This window comes from Triticum aestivum, chromosome 6A (assembly GCF_018294505.1).
Source record: "Triticum aestivum cultivar Chinese Spring chromosome 6A, IWGSC CS RefSeq v2.1, whole genome shotgun sequence".
In the NCBI taxonomy this organism is placed as follows: domain Eukaryota; kingdom Viridiplantae; phylum Streptophyta; class Magnoliopsida; order Poales; family Poaceae; genus Triticum; species Triticum aestivum.
In genome coordinates, this window is record NC_057809.1 from 336,957,599 (window position 1) to 336,973,515 (window position 15,917).

Genomic DNA, 15,917 nt, shown 5'->3' on the forward strand with positions numbered 1-15,917 from the left:
TCATGCACCGTCTTCACCCGCTCCATCATCATGTCAGCCTGTCGGATGGCTTCCGCAGCTACTTCCGACTGGTTGTCCGGGACGGGATAGCTGGTGAAAAAGTGAGCAGACGACCCAGGTGCGGTGGCTTGGAGCTCCGTGGCGTGGAGTTGGACGACTGAAGGAATCATAGGTGCAGTCGTCGATGCGGGGTGCTCACTCGACAAGGGTGCAGCGAAGGTCATAGAGGCCCTGCCCGAGTCTTCAGGTTGACGGACGGGAGGTGTCATAGTTGGTTCTTGCCGAGACATCCTGCCAGCTGCTACCTTCTTGCTCTTCCTGGGCTTAAGAGCTACATCTTCATCGTCATCTGGAAGATCGATGATGTTGGGTGGAGCTGCAAGGCAGATCATTCGACCCCAAGTGAACCACTAGAACGCAATCGACCAAGGAATCAAGAACAAAATCACAAGAGTTTATACCTGGGTTGGAGGTTACCGCATCTTCCATCTCCTCGTCCCGGTACTGGAGAGAAGAGGTTCCTGACGTAGCAGTGCTGCAAAGACCCGCATTCAATCGGTTACGTCCGGTTAATCGAGTCGACGAAAAGGACAAGTCAGATGATTACCCGGAGATAGTAGGGACGGTCACTTTGATCCTAGGCAAAGCCTTTAGCAGTTTGGAGGAGGTGGCTTTCGCTACTTTCGGCGCTGGAGGCGGCACAACTTTGGACTACTTCGGGGCCTTCTTAGTCAGCGTTGGGGAAGACGTCCTAGGACGCTTCGAAGACTGTCCAATCGGCGCGGCCACCAAGTCCGGAGCGCTCGTCGGGTCGTGAGCGTGTTTGGATCTCCTCTCCCTGCAAGGAGGCGAGTCGACTTCTTCGTCATCAGTCAGTTTGTCGCTCTCCTCGTCCTCCTCGGCATCCGAGTGCCCCTTGCCGCTCTCGCCCCCGCTCGCTTCTTCCTTGTTGTCTTGCTCCTGCACTCTGTTGGGCATTGAGTACATGTCGATGAGGGCCTGAAAAGACAACGATCAAAAGAAATTCAGTCGACCATCAACAAGATGTCGCACAGTGAATCAGAAAGATACTTGATAAAATAGAATCATACCTGCTCTGGCTGATGCGAGTGGTCGAATGGAATCACCCTCCTAGACCCCCCGAGGGTTGTCTTTGTTGCTGGTGATCCCCATCAGCCACTTCTCCAAGGTGTCCTCACTGACATCCTCCAGGTGGATCCGAGTGGAATCCTCGAGCCCAGAGTGCATCCACATCGGATGATCGCGTGCCTGAAGCGGTTGGATGCGTCGGCCGAGAAAGACCTCCAGCAGGTCCATCCCGGTCACCCCGTCGCGGACAAGTTGGACGACCCGCTCGACTAGCACCTTGACATGCGCCTTCTCTTATGGAACCACCTTCAGGGGGGCGGGCTTCTCCACTCGAGCCAAAGAAAAGGTAGGACATCCAGTCGACTGTCCCGGGGTCGGCTGATCCTTGCAGTAGAGCCAAGTCGACTGCCAGCCCCGGACCGAGTCAGGAAGGATCATGGCTGGGAAGGTACTCTTGCTCCTCATCTGGATCCCCAGACCCCCGCACATCTGGATCACTTGTGTCCTCTCGTCACTCAGATTGGCCTTTTTGACCGACTGGGAGCGGCAGGTGAAGATGTGTTTGAAAAGACCCCAGTGCGGTCGACAGCCCAAGAAATTTTCACACATCAACACGAAAGCTGCCAAATAGACTATGGTGTTTGGAGTGAAATGGTGGAGCTGAGCCCCAAAGAAGTTCAAAAAAACCTGGAAAAAAGGATGGGGAGGAAGTGAGAATCCGCGATCTATGTGGGTGGCGAGGAGAACACACTCACCCTCCCTTGGCTGCGGCTCGGTCTCGTTCCCCGGGAGCCATGTCGACTTGTGGGGGATCAGTCCCCCTTCCACCACGTCGTCGAGGTCGTCCTGGGTGATTGTCAAACGGATCCAGTCGCCCTGGATCTAGACCGGCGGTAGGCCGGATCTCGACGAGGATCCGCGCCGACTTTTGCCCTTCGCCTTCGTGGTTGCCTTCTTCGCGCGCTCCAGCGCCACCGTCTTCTCTTTCCCCATGGCGACGGGTCAAGTTCGAGCGAGGGTCCGGCAACGAGAGCGGAAGCGAGCGTGGCAGAGAGATCGGGGGAAGAAGAAGAGAGAATGGGAGCGCACGGGGCAGAGGCCTGGTCCGGTGCCTTTTATAAGGTCGTCCCCCGAGTGACTGACTGGTGGACCTAGACGATCTAAACAAATCCCGCAACAGTCGCGCGCGCAGTACATGGCGAAAAAGGTGGCGCGTGGATCGAGGAGACTTGCCTAATCCGTCCCGATAACCACGGTTCCGCCCGTCTGGCGCACTTCCCAAAATTCGAATCCCGCGAAATCCGCAGAGAGCAGAGCAACTTGCCAGACTGAAGACAAACATCCTCTACATTATCATTCGGAATTCTACCGTGAAAATTCACTCGACAACAACCAAGAATGGACCAAGGCGACTGCGAAAGGAGTCGACGGCGTCCCATCAACTCATTGTTCCAGAACAAGATATACTCATGGCACAAAGAATGAGTCGGAAGTGTCCCCAACTCCTTCCTCACTCAAACCCTGATCCATTCGGGGGCTAATGATGAAGCTATGTACCTAGGGTAGGGTCATGGATCTGTCCAACATACCCTCCCCAAGGACATCTCTACAAAGAATCAGAAGCAGTCGAAGAGAAACCATCATCCACTCGACCATGAAGATGTGCTCACTCGACCACCTTGAAGACACTCGACCACCAGAAGATGAGAAACCTTCCACTCTGCAACGGTCAGGGTTTAAACCATAGCTTTATGAGCATTTACAACACTTTACTTCAGACGTTACCAGTAACGCTCCTCCTTTATGAGCATTGAACCCTGTGTAACGGAGGGGAGCTGGGGTCCTGGCGTACTCTATATAAGCCACCCTCTCCTCTGGGACGGGGGTTCGCACTTTCTGTAATTCACATGCATATATTCAGTCAACCGCCTCCGGGCTCCGAGACGTAGGGTTGTTACTTCCTCCGAGAAGGGCCTGAACTCGTAAAACTCGTGCGTACAACTCCTCCATAGCTAGGATCTTGCCTCTACATTCCTACCCCCCTATTCTACTCTCAGTCTTAGAACCGCGACAATAGCCCCTAGCCTAATCTCATTGCAATATAAATAGTGGACAACCCTAGAAACTAGGGATCCTGTCCCCTCCATCCATCCAATCACTCCGCCGCCGCCGTTCCACCAAATCCCCTCGGGATCCCCCGCTCCTCTTTGCCTCCACCCACCAACCAGGAGCCTGAGCTCCTTCTCCCACGCCCACGCCCACGAGCGCCGAGGCCTCTGCTTCTCCTCGCACTGCATCAGCAGCCCCACGCGCCTGTGGATCGCCTTGGCCTCGCCTGAGCTCGCCGGGGAGCAGAGCACGACGACGCCCGATTTCCCGTGCCCCTCTCGATCCAGGAGCCCGAGCTCCCCTGCCTGAGGCCGCCATCTTCGACCAGCCTCGTCAGAGACCAGTGCCCTACTGCCTTATCCTTGCTGTTCGATCTGGAGAGGAGCTCCTCCATGAACCACCCCGCGCCTTGGACCTACGCCACTACCGGATCCCAACCCTGTGCCCGACGCTGTCCTACGCCATCATCGTTGACCACCAAATGAGCATTCCGCCCATCTCTTCTCTTCTCCCTCCTTCCATTCATCTCCCTCTCCCTCACATCACTCCCTCTGTCTTGGTTTGTCAACAGGAGGAGCCCCGTCGCCAGCGACCTCCTTTGCGCCCTGTCGACCGCACCAGTGCACGCCTCGTTGCCGTTTTACCCAGCCGCCGTCAAGTTCGCGTCCGGCCCCGATCTCCTCTGCTTCGCCGTCCTGGCTTCGGATCTGGCCGGTTCCCATGCGCCCTCGTCATGCCTCCTCTGCTTCGAACGCCTCCTTGCCTCGTCTCCCACATCGCTAGCGCCTGCTGCTGTTCCTATTCTTCAGAATCGAGCAGGAGAACGCTCACCCGTGCCCGTTGACTCCGTAGTCCCGCGCGTGGGCCATGATGGCGCCGAGGCCCAGCGGTGATTTTCCCTTCGCCAGTTCATGCGGCCCAGTTCCCGCGCCAAGCCTGCCAGCCTCCGTGGGCCGAAGGCCTCAAGGGCCCGATGTGAGTAGCCCAGTCACAGTAGATCTGGCCCGTGTCATGTTTTTTTCAGGTCTGCGTATTTAGTTAATTATCCAGAGTTGGCAGTTTTGCAGAAAAGCCCTCATACTTCATCCATTTAATAACTCACAAACTGTGCATCACATGTAAAAACTTAATATATGAAACTTGCTTAGAATTTTGTGTAGATTAATAATTTGCCATTTTCATCTATGTTTAAAATTCTTAAAAGGTTGTTTGTTTAAATTTTGCCCTTGCCATGATAAAATGCTTTATTTCAAAACTAAATAACTGTAACTCAGAATTTAATAAACTTTATATGTAAATGGGGTAGGAATGCCTAGATTATCATGATGGCTTTACTTTGCATGTTTAACAACTCTAAAATCTGGTTTAGGGCAGAACGGTACTAAATCCATAATTATGCTCATGAGGATTTTCTGGACTTGTTGCTTGTTGTTCCGGCCTCATTTAAACTTGCCTAGATAGGTAGTTTTACTTTGCTACACCCCTTGCCATGTTAAACAACATTTAATATTGTTGGGTGCATAAAAGAGATCGAACTAAATAATTGATGTGGTTTTCGTCAATACGCAACTCGTTGCATATTGAGCTCCACTTAATTTGTAGAATTGCTTGTGCACTTCGCCATGCCATGTATCATTAAACCGTACATGCATCATACTTGGTTGTGCATCATGCCATGCTTATGTGGTGGTTGTTTACTATGTTGTTTGCTTCTTTCCGGTGTTGCTTCTTCGGGTTGGTTCCGATAACATCGTGTGTGTGAGGATCCGTTCATCTACGTCTGTTTGTCTTCTTCATGGACTCGTTCTTCTTTCGTGCGGGATCTCAGACAAGATGACCATACCCTCGATATCGCTTCTATCTTTGCTTGCTAGTTGCTCGCTCTTTTTCTATGCCTATGCTACGATACCTACCACTTGATTATCATCCCTCCCATATTGTTAAGCCAAGCCTCTAACCCACCTTGGCCTAGCAAACCATTGTTTGGCTATGTTACCGCTTTGCTCAGCCACTCTTATAGCGTTGTTAGTTGCAGGTGAAGATTGGAGTTTGTTCCATGTTGGAACATGGATTGTTGTGGGATATCACAATATCTCTTATTTAATTAATGCATCTATATACTTGGTAAAGGGTGGAAGGCTCAAACTTATGCCTGGTGTTTTGTTCCACTCTTGCCACCCTAGTTTCCGTCATACCGGTGTTATGTTCCTTGATTTTGCGTTCCTTACACGGTTGGGTTATAATGGGAACCCCTTGACTGTTCGCCTGGAATAAAACTCCTCCAGCAAGGCCCAACATTGGTTTTATCATTTGCCACCTAGCCTTTTCTTTCCCTTGGGTCGGCCGGCTCAAGGGTCATCTTTATTTTAACCCCCCCCCCCCCCCCCCCCGGGGCCAGTGCTTCTCTAAGTGTTGGTCCAACTGAGCGATGTCCGGGGCCACCAGGGGCAACTCTGGGAAGGCCTACCCGACATCTAGCTCATCCAGTGTGCCCTGAGAATAAGATATGTGCAGCTCCTATCGGGATTTGTCGGCACATCTGGGTGGCTTTGCTGGTCTTGTTTTACCATTGTCGAAATGTCTTGTAACCGGGATGCCGAGTCTGATTGGATTGTCTTGGGAGAAGGAATATCCTTCATTGACCGTGAGAGCTTGTGATGGGCTAAGTTGGGACACCCCTGCAGGGATTTGAACTTTCGAAAGCCATGCCCGCGGTTATGGGCAGATGGGAATTTGTTAATGTCCGGATGTAGAAAACCTGAAACTTAACTTAATTAAAATGCATCAACCGCGTGTGTAACTGTGATGGTCTCTTCTCGACAGGGTCTGTGTAACGCCCTCGATGCGGCTATAGCTCCGACGTGTCGAGGCACGACTTAGAGACATAACTGCATTGAAAGCAATGTCGCAAGTTAGGCAATCTTGACAACATCCCATGTAACATAAATAATAAAGGGGGAGAAAACATAGTTGGCTTACACTCGCCACGTCAATCAAGTACATAAAAATATCATTACATCATTCAAACACTCATGGCCCGACTACGGCGCCAAAATAAAAGATAACCCAACAAGCGACACGGTCCCGATCACCCCCAACTGGGCACCACTACTGATCATCAGGGAAAGACACGTAGTAACGTTGAGAGTCCTCGTCGAACTCCCACTTGAGGTGAAGCGCGTCACCTGGAGCGGAATCATCAGGCCCTGCATCTGGTTTGGAAGTAATCTGTGAGCCACAGGGACTCAGCAATCTCGCACCCTCGCGATCAAGACTATTTAAGCTTATAGGTAAGGCAAGGTAATATATGTGGAGCTGCAGCAAGTGACTAGCATATATGGTGGCTATCCTGTTCGCAAAAGAGAGTGAGAAGAGGAGGCAAAGCGCGAACGAGAAACTAGAGAACAACCTACGCAAGCATTACTCCAACACCATGTTCACTTCCCGGACTCCACCGAGAAGAGACCATCACGGTAACTCACATTGTTGATTCATTTTCATTAAGTTAAGGTTCAAGTTATCTACAACCGGACATTAACAAATTCCCATCTGCCCATAACCGTGGGCACGGCTTTCGAAAGTTCAAATCCCTGCAGGGGAGTCCCAACTCAGCCCATGTCAAGCTCTCACGGTCAACGAAGGAATAGACCTCCTCCCGAGACGTTCCAATCAGACTCGGTACCTCGATTCTTCAAGACACTTCGACAGGTTAAAACAAATCCAGCAACACCACCCAGATGTGCCGACAAATCCCGATAGGAGCTACACATATCTCATTCTCAGGGCACACCAGATGAGCAAGACGTCGGGTACGCCAGCCCAGAGTTGCCCCTGGTAGCCCCGGACATCGCTCGGTTGGACCAACACTCAGAGGAGCACTGTCCCGGGGGGGTTTAAATAAGATGACCCTCGGGCTCCGGAAACCCAAGGGAAAAGAGGATAGGTGGAAAATGGTAAAACCAAGGTTGGGCATTGCTGGAAAAGCTTTAATCAAGGCGAACTATCAAGGGGTTCCCATTATAACCCAACCATGTAAGGAACGCAAAATCCGGGAACATAACACCGATATGACGGAAACTAGGGCGGCAAGAGTGGAACAAAACACTAGGCGAGAGGCCGAGCCTTCCACCCTTTACCAAGTATATAGATGCATTAAGATAACATGGCAATATAATGATATCCCAACAAGTAAATAATGTTCCAACAAGGAACGGTCTCCAATCTTCACCTGCAACTAGCAACGCTATAAGAGGGGCTGAGCAAAGCGGTAACATAGCCAATCAACGGTTTGCTAGGACATGGTGGGTTAGAGGTTTGACATGGCAATTTTGGGAGGCATGATAAGCAAGTGGTAGGCATCGTAGCATAGGCATAGCAAAAGAGCGAGCATCTAGCATAGCAAAGATAGTAGTGATTTCGAGGGTATGATCATCTTGCCTGCAAAGTTGTCAGAGTTGACTGGATCCTCGAAAGCAAACTCAACGGGCTCCTCGTTAGCGAACTCGTCTCCCGGCTCTACCCAAACAAGACAAACAAGCAACAAGGACACAATCAACCACGTGCAAGCTCAAACAATAAGATGCAAAGATGGTATGCTATGCGGGATGCGATGCGGGATGCATATGCAAGATGTGACAGGGAATGAATGAACCTGGCCTCAACATGGAAATCCAAGTGTGCCACTGGAAAGATGAGAAGAAATCGCTTGAAAACGATATAAAGAACGCCGGAATCGGAGTTACGGTTTGGAAATGGCAAGCGATTCAAATATGACCACGTTCTGCGATTTACAGCAAGTAGCCATCTAAATGCAACAAGATAAACATGCTACAGCACCCAAACATGGCATCAAAAAACATGGCAGGGATCCATTCATGAAGCTTAACAAAAGTCTAGCACTGAGCTACGGCCAATTCATCCATTAACAGGTTCAAACAAGCATGACAAAAATGCATTTGACAAACAAATTTCAGACTTAGTGAAATTAACACTTGTCTGGAATTTCAGATCAGATAGCACTCTTTGGAGCATGAAAACAATATGCTACAGGACCTGAACATGGCAAAGTAAAACATGGCATGGAGCTACTCAAAGAGCTTAACAAAAGTCCCTTAGTGACCTTGAGCCAAAAGGGATCAGAAAATACAATTGCAAGCATGTGAACATGGCAAAAACATAATCAGTTCTCAGACTTAGTGAAAACTGGAGCATGCTGAAAACAGATATCAAGTAGGCATGTTTACGAGCTCGATGCACTCACTACAGAGCAAGTCATGACAATCTAAGCATACACCCATCAAGAATACACAAAATGCAAGCTAGACATGGCAAGAACAATATCATAGCATGCACGGATCAACTACAACATCATCGGCAAAATCGCTAACAAGTAGACAATCTGCCCAGATTCACGAAATGACAAAAGTAGAGCTCGATTGACTCAAGCTAGGGTGCTCCATAATTGCAAACAAAGCCATGGATGGATAGAGCACTACAAGATTAACAAAACATCCTTACTGATCATCCTCAAAAGAGGCACGGATCACTAGGAAACAACATGAACATATGGCCATATGAGATAAACAGGCCAAGGACTTAGTGGAAATGCTAAGTCCCTGAAATCAGCATTAACAAATGCCTCACTTTGTAAGCTTGTGCTAGTCACCACACACATCACAAAAATACATGGGTTGCACCTCTGGAAAGATGGCAAAACCCTTAACAAAACATATGTAGAGCTCATGGGCATATCATGCACACAATAATCATGGCAAAAATGACAAATAACTAATTGGAGCAGCAGATCTGACAAATATCTCAAATAGCACTCTTCTAACAGCATTTCGGGCATCAAGATGAACTCGAATGAAAATGATGCAATGAGATGAAATGATGTACTCTCTGAGACGAACATTTTGATATGCTATATGCCCAAAACGGAGCTACGGATGCGGAGTTATAGCACGATGAACAGGAGCAAATATTAGGGTTTCGGGCAAAGAAAGTCAACCGGATCCGATCCAGACCTGGATCCGGCGCGGGTGGCACTGTAGCAGGGGCGCGCGTCCCGAGGATGACCGGCCGAAGTTCGCTTGAGCCCGCCGGAGATGTCGTCGGCCGGAGCGGGGAGGTACTTGGGGCGTGGAAGGAGGAGGCCGGAGAGAGGCCGGAGCTCCTCGGGCGTGCGGCGGCGCGGGGGCGTCGGGCTCCGGCGGCCGGAGCTGCTGGGTCGGGTCGTCGGTGACCTGGCGCGGCGGCCGGAGGGCGCCGACGACAGAGAAGAAGAAGGCGGGCGAGGAGGCGCGGGCGGCAGGGAAATGGCAGCCGGGCGGCGGCTCCCTCGGCCGCGGGGGCTCGCAGCGGGCTGCGTGGGCCGGCGTGGCTGCAGGTGGCGGCGCGCCACATGGCGGCCCCCGGTTGGCTGCGGGCGGTGGCGTGTCCGTTCAGGCAGCGGACATGTCCGGCAGTGGCGGGCGATTTTTTTAGGGTTTAGAGAGAGGGGATCCGAGATTTGGAATGGGGGTATATATAGGCATGGAGGGAGCTAGAAGAGTCTAAATGAGGTGTAGTTTTCGGCCACGCGATCGTGATCGAACGCTCTAGATGATGGAGAAGGTTTTGGTGGGTTTTGGGCCAACTTGGAGGGGTTTTGGGCTGCAACACACACGAGGCCTTTTCGGTCCCTCGGTTAACCGTTGGAGTATAGAACGAAGTCTAAATGGTACGAAACTTGACAGGCGGTCTACCGGTAGTAAACCAAGGCCGCTTGGCAAGTCTCGGTCCAATCCGGAAATGTTCAATCCCCACACATGAAAGAAAGGTAGAAATGACCACCAGAGGTGAACGAAGCGCCGGAATGCAAAACGGACAACGGGGAAAATGCTCGAATGCATGAGACGAACATGTATGCAAATGCAATGCACATGATGACATGATATGAGATGCATGACAAAGACAACAACACACGGAGACAAAAACCCAAACCCGAGAAAATAAAATAACTTAAGGCCGGAAACGGCAAGAGTTGGAATACATATTGGGTAAATCATATCCGGGGTGTTACAACACTCCACCACTACGAAAGGATCTCGTCCCGAGATCTAGGACTGAAAGAACGCCGGGTACTCAGAACGGAGGTGATCCTCGCGTTCCCAGGTAGCTTCACGGTCGGAATGGTGTGACCACTTGACTTTGAGGAATTTGATTGACTTGTTGCGAGTCTTGCGTTCAGTCTCTTCAAGAATAGCAACTGGGTGCTCACGATAAGAGAGATCTTCTTGGAGCTCAATGTCCTCGAAGTTGACGGTGCGGTCAGGAGTCTTGAAGCACTTTCGGAGCTGAGAGACATGGAACACATCATGAACATTTGCAAAGTTTGAAGGAAGCTCGAGTTGATAGGCGAGATCGCCTCTCTTGCTGACAATCTTGAAAGGTCCCACGTATCTAGGGGCAAGCTTCCCTTTGATACCGAAGCGACGAGTACCTTTCATAGGAGAGACGCGGAGGTAAACATGATCTCCGATCTCGAAAGCCAAATCACGGTGCTTACTATCATAGTAGCTCTTCTGGCGGGATTGGGCTGCTTTGAGGTTATCTCGAATGACTTTGCACATTTCCTCTGCCTCTGTGATTAAGTCATTACCCAAAAGCTGACGTTCACCGGTTTCAGACCAGTTGAGAGGGGTACGGCACTTCCTGCCATACAGAATTTCAAATGGGGCCTTGCCCGAACTTGCTTGAAAACTGTTGTTGTAGGAGAATTCAGCATAAGGAAGACAATCCTCCCACTTCATGCCGAAGGAGATCACACAAGCCCTGAGCATATCTTCAAGAATCTGGTTGACACGCTCGACTTGACCGCTAGTTTGAGGATGGAAAGCTGTGCTGAAGCGGATGTTGGTGCCCATGGCCTTCTGAAAAGAATCCCAAAACTTGGAGGTAAAGATGCTGCCACGGTCTGAAGAGATCACTTGTGGAATACCGTGCAGAGAGACAATCCGAGAGGTATAGAGTTCCGCCAATTGAGCTGCAGTGATTGACTCTTTGATAGGCAGAAAGTGAGCCACTTTAGTGAGTTTGTCGATGACAACGAATATAGCATCATTGCCACGCTTGGACTTTGGAAACCCAGTCACGAAGTCCATTTCAATGTGGTCAAACTTCCATTCTGGAATGGCAAGAGGTTGGAGGAGACCAGCTGGCCTTTGGTGTTCTGCCTTCACTCTTCTGCAGACATCACACTCATTCACGAATTGAGCAATCTCGCGCTTCATTCGAGTCCACCAATAAGCCTGCTTGAGGTCCTGATACATCTTCGTGCTCCCAGGGTGGATGGAGAGGAGAGAATTGTGAGCCTCGTTCATGATCACTTTACGAAGGTCACCTTTGGGCACAACAATACGATCCTCGAAGAAGAGAGTATCCTTGTCATCAAGGCGGTAGCACTTGTACTTGGGTTGACTCTTGGCAATCCCAATCTTCACCTTTTTCACCATAGCATCAAGAAGCTGGGCTTGGCGAATCTGGTCTTCCAAGGTAGGAGAGACTTGAAGGTTGGCGAGGAAACCTTGAGGAACAACTTGCAGATTAAGTTTGCGGAAAGCTTCACAAAGCTCGGGTTGATAAGGCTTGAGAATCAGACTGTTGCAATAAGCCTTCCTGCTCAATGCGTCAGCAATCACATTGGCCTTGCCTGGAGTATACTCGATACTCGGATTATACTCTTGAATCATTTCGACCCATCGAGTTTGCCTGAGGTTGAGATTAGGCTGAGTGAAGATGTACTTGAGACTCTTGTGGTCAGTGAAGATGTCCACTTTTCTTCCCAATAAGAGATGTCTCCAAGTCAAAAGAGCATGCACAACTGCCGCCAACTCGAGATCATGAGTGGGGTAGTTCTTCTCGTTGGGCTTCAACTGGCGAGAGGTATAAGCAACAACTTTCTTCTCTTGCATCAACACTGCGCCAAGACCTTGGAGAGAGGCATCACAAAAGACCTCGTACGGCTTGGATTCATCAGGCGGAGTCAGAACTGGAGCAGTGATCAATTTCTCTTTCAAAGTGTTGAAAGCAATGTCACACTCCGGAGACCAAACGTACTTGACGTGCTTCTGGAGAAGATTTGAGAGAGGCTTCGCGATCTTAGAAAAGTTTTCAACGAATCTTCGGCAGTAGCTTGCGAGACCGAGGAAGCTACGGAGTTGCTTCACGTTCTGAGGAGGTTCCCAATTCACAATTGCAGACACCTTCTCAGGATTCACCGCAATGCCCTTGGCAGAGATGATATGACCAAGATAAAGAACCTCATCGAGCCAAAATTCGCACTTGGAGAACTTGGCGTAGAACTGGTGTTCCCTCAGCTTATCGAGTACCAAACGCAAGTGCTTGGCATGATCTTCCTTGTTCTTCGAGAAAACCAGAATGTCGTCGAGATAGACCAAAACGAAGTCATTGGTGTAGGCGTTGAAGATGAAGTTCATCATGCGAGAGAAAGTCGGAGGAGCGTTGACGAGGCCAAAAGACATGACAGTGTATTCATATGAACCATAGCTTGTCCTGAAAGCCGTCTTGGGAATATCTTGCTCACGGATTCGAATCTGATGATAACCCATACGGAGATCAAGCTTGGAGAATACTTGGGCACCTTTGAGTTGTTCGAACAGCTCGTTGATGTTGGGAAGTGGGTATTTGTTCTTGATGGTCTTCTTGTTCAATGGACGGTAATCAACACAAAGTCGGTCCGTTCCATCCTTCTTCTTCACAAAAAGAACACCACAACCCCACGGAGAAGAACTAGGCCGGATGAGACCCATTCTTTCTTGAATATCGAGTTGCTTCTTCAGCTCCTTCAACTCTTTAGGTTCGAGCTTGTAAGGACGCTTGCACACTGGTTCCGTGCCAGGCTCAAGATCAATGACGAATTCAACTGGCCGGTGCGGAGGCATTCCTGGAAGCTCTTCTGGAAAGACGTCTTGATATTCGCAAACGACTGGAATTTGCGAGATAGCATCCAGTTCACCCTTCTCATTGAGAGAAAACAGACGGATTGTATCATCCCGAGCGGCAAAGACAATTACATCCTCAGACGAATGAGTCAATTGAATCTGCATGGCTGCACAATCAAGATGTGCCTTGTGCTTAGAAAGCCAATCCATCCTGAGAATAAGATCAATATCCGAGTTATCAAGAACCAAAGGAGAAGAAAGAAACTTGTAATCACCCAAGGTGATAGTAACATCCGGAGCCATCATTTTGGTGTTCATGAACAAACCCGGAGAAGAAACCGCTATCGGCTTAGGCAAATCAATAGTATGCACATCATGCATGGATGCAAAAGGCTTCGATAAAAATGATAAAGATGCACCAGTGTCAAAAAGAACTCTTGCGGGAATGTCATTAACAGGAAGGTTACCCATAATCATATCTGGTGAGTCCTCTGCCTGAGCTGCATTCAGCAAGTTGACCTTGGCGGACTTGGTGTTATGCTTGACCATAGCTGTACTTGCCGATCTCACAGGAGGAGGAGGAGGAAGACGCCTCTGATTGAAGCACTTGTTGGCATAGTGACCCTTCTGTTGGCACTTGTTGCACGTGACCTCTGAAAGCGGACGGTGATACGGAGCACTCGATCTTGGAGCTTGAGACGAAGTCTTGTTCTGAAAGCCAGGGTTGGGTGGGTGGGAAGATCCACTGCCACCTTTGCTCTTCTGCTGATACGGCTGACGGAACGGAGGAGGAGGAAGCCAATACTTCTGCTGCTTGGCCACTTGAGTAGAGGAAGAAGGAGTAGCATCTCTGACTCGCTTCTTGGAAGCATCACACCTCAGTTGAGCGGCCTCTTGCTTCAATGCCATGTTGTAGAACTCATCGTACCTCAAGGGCTCAAAGAGAACAAGAGCTAGCTGAATTTCTTCTCTGAGACCACCCCTGAACTGGTATATCATGCTCTTCTCATCAGGGACGTCCTGCTTGGCAAAGCGGGCGAGCTTCTGAAACAACTTGTTGTAGTCATAGACAGACAAAGAGCCTTGCTTCAGGTTGCGGAATTCCTCACGCTTGCTTTCAACCACGCTCTGAGGGAATATGATGAGCTTTGAAGTCTTGACGGAATTCATCCCAGGTAATCACACGTCCACCTCTGGAATCCTTGTACTGCTGGAACCATTCTGCAGCTTGATCTTTGAGTTGGAAGGAAGCGAACTTGACGAAGTCCTCAGGCCTGACGTTACTGCACTCGAAATGCTTGCACAGATCCACGAGCCAATCGTCAGCATCAGTTGCCTCAACACAATTGCTGAAAGTCTTTGGCCCGTTAGCAAGGAACTGGTTGAGTGTAGCAAAGTGATTCTGATTGTTGCCTTGGTTCCCTTGGTTGCCTTGATTGCGCTCTTGAAGAATTTGCATGATCAACTGTGTGTTTGCATTGGTTGCGGCCATCACAGCTTGCCATGCCTCCGGAGGAGGTGGAGGTGGTGGCGGATCTTGATTCTGATTCTGATTGGTGCTCTTAGCGGGAGCCATCCTGAAGAGGTTGACCACCGTTAGCACATTGACAGATAAAATGAAGCTGAATCCAACGGAATGAAAATTGCAACATAAAGTCTTCACATCCGAACAAAATGAACGAATGCATTCCTCTTGAAATGGTCACATATCCATAAATTGAGAAGCCACTTAGAATTTAGGTAGAGAAATAAATCAACAAGGTACGGATCAAGAACGAATAATCGGTAAGAAATCCCAATCTCAAACCAAATATCCGTGGAAGAAGAACTAGAGCTACAAGAATTCCCACCTATGAAACTCCCGAACCTTTCCGGTTATGCAATCAGGTGTTGGGGATACAGGGGAAGCATAATATCTCACCCAAATCTAGCAAATCCTACATCCAGCTGTATCCATCCTTCAACACATAACCGAGAAAAACTTCGGAAACCATCTACCTCAACCTTCGAAAAGCATCCGTTATACAAGTTATGGCGATACTCCCGAACTCCCGCCCCAGTACTGGGTGGCGTCGAGGTTATCTCACCAACGAACTGCATAAAAGAGATTTTCGATGTCGGCGTACTAAACTCAGGTATTCCAGAACTGCAACGATAAAATTATGACGACAACACCTCAGAGCTCAACTCCCCGGGACACTTCCACAAAACCCCTGACAGGAGGCACCAAGACAATGTTCTCGTCACAAAACCATCGGAACGATTCCAAGATACCCGCGTGATCCTAAAAAATTTAGTGAAATTTGAGAAGAGAAGAGTCAAAACTCTACGTCAGGATGCCTTACCAGAGCGATGAGGAGACTGGGAAGTAAAAAGAATTCCTAAACTCTCCGATATATAATTCCTAAATGACTCAAAACATTTTTCTAGACACAACTCGGCTGCTAAAACGATCAAGCAATGGGGCTCCTAAGGTCGGGGAAGGCTCTGATTACCAACTTGTAACGCCCTCGATGCGGCTATAGCTCCCACGTGTCGAGGCACGACTTAGAGACATAACCGCATTGAAAGCAATGTCGCAAGTTAGGCAATCTTCACAACATCCCATGTAATATAAATAATAAAGGGGAGATACATAGTTGGCTTACACTCGCCACGTCAATCAAAGTACATAAATAACATTACATCATTCAAACACTCATGGCCCGACTACGGCGCCAAAATAAAAGATAACCCAACATGCGACACGGTCCCGATCACCCCCAACTGGGCACC